Raw genomic sequence first — 6320 nt, forward strand, 5'->3', positions numbered from 1 at the left:
AATAACTGATCCTAATTGATTTCATCATTGACTTTAAATAAACAACACACAATTAAATTAAAAATGTTAACTAATCTTTCATTCATGTCTACCATTTGTGTCATCTTTTTACCAGGCTGTTTGGCTGTTGATTGCTTACAGTTTGCTCAGAAATATTGATGAACTACAGGAAACATTAGTGATATCAGTTAGCTAATCCCTATGTTTCTTAATTTTTGTTTAATGTCCTAAAAGGATTCTCTTACATTGAATTTTATTTATTTATTTATTTGCTTTTAGGGCAATGAGAAACCGTGGTGTGGAAATATTTATACAAACAGAAGAGGATTTTAGGAACTTAGATGAATTGTCAATTCTTTTTAGATGTGGAATAAAAAATTATCACCACCAAAGTGCATTATTGGATGTTCATCATGCTGTCTGTAGCATGCTTGGAGGTAAAGTACAGCCATTATAATATTAATATTGCTACTACTGATACATTTATATATTTTGTGAGGGTTATAATTATATTATTGGATATTTTCTTGAAATGTGTTTGCAATACATTATGATGTAATGTTGGGATCTCGGAGGTTTGAATTCTTTTCATCCTCATGCCTATTACAATTAACTTCACTAATATCCAGAAGTAACAGAATTATATTTTAACAAATTGTTTATAGCAGAGTACCTCGATTCAGATCAGTGTCGGCTAGAATATGTAATTGTTGGTAAAACTGCCATCTCGAATTGTACATTCCTGATTTCGTGCTACCTTCCGAAATAATTTTCCCCATTACACACGTATTCACACATAATTACTGTATATCATTTATGGCTGAAGGACATTTGCAGGCCCAAATTCATAGAACAATGTGACATAATTTTCTCTCTTCTTACATAGTTTATAAAAAGAATCACACAGTGTATTGATCGGTAAAGCTGAAGGCCTCCCTAAGGTACACTGAAAAACATTTTACATGTGGGAAAAAGTATTTGAGAACTGGAGCTTGTTGTTGAAATGGATGGTGGATTAGTAGGGGGTTTGTAGGAATTTAACATGTAGTAATTGTATGTGGTAGCATGTAAAGAAAAAAAAAACTGTACAAGTTAAATGCATAGCAATGGAGTAATAATGAATTAAGTTTAAAAATATCTCATTGTGCATTGGGGTAGGGAATGTTGAATCCCCACTTGTTGGACAGTTATATAACCATTGTCCATAAATCTGTTCTGGCAACTGGAAATTGGACCTGCATTCGGACTCATAAAACCGTGAATATATATTCATCTGTAACAAGTGAAAGGCTCACAGTAAACGTACTTGCTTGGCCACATAGATGATATACATGGTGCTTCCTTTAGTACACTAATTGATCATACTGAGGAGGTTTAGTTAGCTCACATTTAACAAGAATGATGAGTCTTCAGATAAGTCAAGGTTGTCATTAAATAACCATTTATCATTACCACAGTATTGCCAGATTCATCAACAAAACTTTTTTCTTGAAAAATCCAGAATGGAATGATGACAACATTATGAAAAGAATAGATTGCTACTGACCATATAGGGAAGATGTTCAGTCACAGAGAGGCACAACAAAAAAAGATTGCAATATGTGAGCTTTCGACCAAAAGGCCTTCTTCTGAGAGAGACAACACACACACACACACACACACACACACACACACACACACACACACACGCACGACCTCTGTCTCCGGCCACTGAGGCCAGACTGTGGGCAACTGTGCCTGGTAGTTGAAGCAGTCTGGGTGGTGTGGATAAGGTGGTGGCTGGCACAGGGAGTGGGAAGGATGTCAGGGTAGTAGTGGGGGAAGGTAAAATGCTGCCTATGAGAGCATGTAGGGGCATGGTAGGGCAAGGGTACGGCAGCTGGATGAAGTCGGGAGGTTAATCAGGGAGAGGGAGGTTGGCAGGTGGGTGAGGTAGGGGAGGGAAAGAGAGGAGGGGGAAAAACCCACTTGGGTGAGTCGGTGGAATAGATGGCTGTTAAGTGTGGGAGTGGGAATAAGGAAGGGTATAGTTATATAGTTGAATGAGAACAGGGACTAACAAAGGTTGAGGTCCCAGGGGGTTTCAGGAATGTAGGATATATTGCAGGGAGAATTCCCACCTGTTCAGTTCCAAAAAGCTGGTGTTAGTAGGAAGGATCCAGATGGCATAGGCTGCAAAGCAGTCACTGAAGTGAAGGACATTGTGTCGAGCAGCATGCTCAGCAACTGGGTGGTCCAGCCATCTCTTGGTGACACATTTTTTCAGTGGCTATTCATGCGGACAGACAGATTGTTAGTTTTCGTGCCCACAGCCCCACCTTTTATGGGATAGATGATGCTTGTGAACTGACAGGACTAGGTGGAGGGGGGGGGGGAGATGTATGGGGCAGGTCTTGCCTCTAGATCTATTACATATTGTGGGGATATGAGCCGCATGGCAAGGGGTTGGGAGAAGGGGTAGAGTAGGGATGGACAAGGATATTGCATAGATTAAGTGGGAGGGGTAGTGGGGTCAGATATTCCACATTTCACTGCACAAGAAGAGGTAGTTGAAACTGTGGTGGAGAATGGAGAATGTGATTCAGTTGCTCTAGTCCTTGGTGACAAAGGAATGTGTCAAAGTATCAATAAATGATCTTGGAGGGTGTATAGCATGAGCAAAATAGTGCAATACTTTTTTCCCCCCAATTTTTCTTTTAAGGATAAAACACACCCCGAAAGGTAATTTGGCATTTTAGTTTTATAAGGAATGCCTTTTAAACAGGGGCATATAAAAATGTTTTTCATATAAAAATTCCTATGTAATTAATGTTCTTGAAAACTGTTTAATCAACTTTTGTAATAATTTGAAATTTTAAAAAATACCACATCACCATTTATTTGTTTTGAAAACTGAAAACTTTGGTTACAACTCAAGTTAAAGAAGCTTTCAAGGCACTTTCATCCCTGGGTAATAAAGCTTGTTTCTGAAATAACATTTTTGGAAAATAAACCATATACAGTGTGCTGTCAGAGTATTTTCAACATGGCTAATTCATTACAATTCTAATTATTTATTTTACTTGTATTTGTTGTTTGGTTTAAATTGTTATTTTATGTTTACATTGTTTTTTCCTTTTTCACAGAATATACAGGATGGGCAAAACAATATAAAATAAAATTCAACGCTGTTTCAAATTGTCACAGGTGATCTTCTAAACAACCCTGTTTGAGTCAGGCATATTTCAGTAGATTGGTAAAGCCTTGGCAAAGAGCATTGATTATGTACTTGTGACTGCAACTTCATTGTATTGTTTCTGAAGTGGAGATTGACGTCATAATCATTCAGTAGAACTAGATCTGAAAATCTTCTCAAAAGGTTCTTCCAACATTGAAAGCCGTATACATTCCAAGGCTCTACCTGTGCCATCATCAAGCATATTGGGGTCACCAGAGGGACAATATTCAAAACTAGGAGGGGGGGGGGGGGGGGGGGGGCAGGAAATTTGGACCAAGAGTCCTTGTGACAGTATAATATTTGATAGATTTTTAACACTTTCTTGACCCTATTTAACCATAGTATTCCCATAAAGAAAATAAAAATAACGTACAGCAGCCACAAATCCAGATCTCAAAACAGACAAAATATGTGGTACACGAAACAGCTGACAGATCTAAAAAAACAAGTTTTGTTACTGTACAACATATACGGTAGTATGAAATCAGACTATGCCAAATCAGCCTATGTGGAATGCACGAATGAATACAAAAAAGCCATCCTGCAAGCCAAGAAAACCTACAATGCCATCAGCATACATAATTCCACCAATAAATGCAAAACTGCTTGGAAAATAATTAACAGTGGTGCCACAGATACTAAAAAAGACAAAATTAATATCCCACCTCAAACACTCAATGAGTTTTTTTTATTAATTCAGTGAAAGAAATAGGAGATACAATTATCAAACCAGACATTAGTGCATCGGAGTTACTGTCTAAAAATTGGGGTAGACAGTCACTAAACACAAGCATGCTAACTTTCTCCGAAGTATTGCCTAGATTTGTACAAGGGGTCATAAAACAACTGAAACCATCTGATAACTTAGATATATATGACATATCATGCAACCTGCTGAATAAAGTGTGTGATTGCATTCTGTATCCTTTAACCCATTGCATAAACAGTGCTTACTTGAGGAAAATTTTCCTGATGAATTAAAACTGTCTAGGATCGTCCCAGTACACAAAAAGGGAGATGAAGACTCTCCATCTAGTTAGGCCTATTTCAATAGTACCCGTATTCTCCAAGGTAATAAAATGTATCATGTACCAACAATTATCATGTCACTTTGAGAACCTAGGAATAATTAATGTTACACAATATGGGTTTAGGAAGAATCTGTCGACCATTGATGCGATCGACACAGTAGTGAGTTACATCCTCAAAGGTTTTGAGGACAAAGGCTTTGCTCAGGTCTCTTTCTGTGACCTAAGCAAGGCCTTCGACTGTGTTGAGCACACACTGCTACTAGAGAAACTAAAATCTTATGGCATCAAAGGAAACAGTCTCAGACTATTAAAAGCTTATCTCAGTAACTGTAAACAGGTAGTTTGTGTTTGGTAAGGAAATGTCAAACATAGAAAGTATTCAAGTAGGTGTGCCTCAGGGATCTGTACTGGGCCCCTTCCTGTTTCTGATAATGATCAATGACATCCCCTCCTTTATTAGATCCACCACTGTATTGTGCACAGATGATATGACTTTTATACATAGCAGTAACAATCTTAAAACCTGTGCTGAAAATACACTCTCTCACGCAGCATATTGGTTCAGAGCAAATGATTTCTTGCTAAACGAAAATAAAACTCACCAGATAATCTTCACTCTAAGAGACAAGCCACTATCTGATTACCTTAGTTCTGTTAAATTCCTGGGAGTTTTTTGAGACGAAAAGTTATTGTGGAGCCAACATGTAAACTATATTAGTAGTAAGCTATCTAGAGTAATTTATTTATTAAGACAACTCAGAAATTGTCTACCTGAAACATATGTCAGATCATCTTATTTTGCATTTTTCCAAAGTATAGTATCCTATGGCATTATCTTATGGGGTAATTGTAGTCATATACATGACGTCCTATTATTGCTGAAGAAACCCATTAGGATAATTACAAATTCTTCACATAAGGCTCACTGCAAACCCTTATTTCCTGAACAAAAAATTATGACAGTAATAAACCTCTATATATACACTGTCTTAATCAATATGAAGAAGAACCTACAACATGTGAAACTTGGAGAAATGTACATTGTTACAATACAAGAAGCATCAAACACATATACAGGCCTTACCACAGACTATCAAAATCAATAAATAGCTACGAAGTCACAGGGCATAAACTAATTTAATAAGCGGCCACATGCTATACAGGATCTTCCTGAACATACATTCAAAGAGAGACTGCATGAATAGTTAATTGCCCACCCGTTCTATGACATCAATGAATTCTTCAACTGTAAAATGCAGTAATCCAATAGATGACCCACTGTACATTTATTGTAATATAAGCTAAAATATTTCAGTAGTCAATACATTATCACACTGTATTGTAAATTGTATCTTCATTTGACGTTGTCAATTGCTGTAATGGCCTAAAGACAATAAAATATATATTATTATTATTATCTGGTAAGCAAACATGTGACCATGTTGAAAGATGTTTTGTTTTCCAGTGAGGTCAGTGTGAAAGAACCCTTTAGAGCATCAATTAATAAAATATGTGTATATGGAGTGGTAAAAAAAAATGTAAAACATAAAATAACAATTTAAAACATACAACAAGTGTAATATAAGAATGTTGAAAATACTCTGACAGCAAATTGTGTGCAGCTTATTTTCTAAAAATAGCATTTCAGAAGCTTTATTACCAGCGATGAATGTGGCTTGAAAGCTTTTTAAATTTATGTTGTAAAACTCAGTGTGGCCTCAGCTGGCAGAGGCTTTGGTCGGTGTGTGTGTGTGTGTGTGTGTGTGTGTGTGTGTGATCTATTTTTGACAAAATCCTTGTTGGTGGAAAGTTTATTTTGCGACAGTCTTTGTGTTGTTCCTCTCTGCGACTCAGCATCTTCGTTATATGGTTAGTAGCAACTATCCTACTCATAATACAGGGTGTCCCAAAAAGAATGACCTAATTTTAATTTGTAATAATATTTAGACAAATCTCACTAGGTAACTCAAACAGTGCTAGATGTAATCGGCAGGGTCTAGAGTTTCAGAAAAAATCCGGTAGATGTTGCTATGAGTGCTGACTTGGAGCGTGCAGCCAGTCTCACGCAATAT

Source organism: Schistocerca cancellata, chromosome 9 (assembly GCF_023864275.1).
Source record: "Schistocerca cancellata isolate TAMUIC-IGC-003103 chromosome 9, iqSchCanc2.1, whole genome shotgun sequence".
In the NCBI taxonomy this organism is placed as follows: Eukaryota; Metazoa; Arthropoda; class Insecta; order Orthoptera; family Acrididae; genus Schistocerca; species Schistocerca cancellata.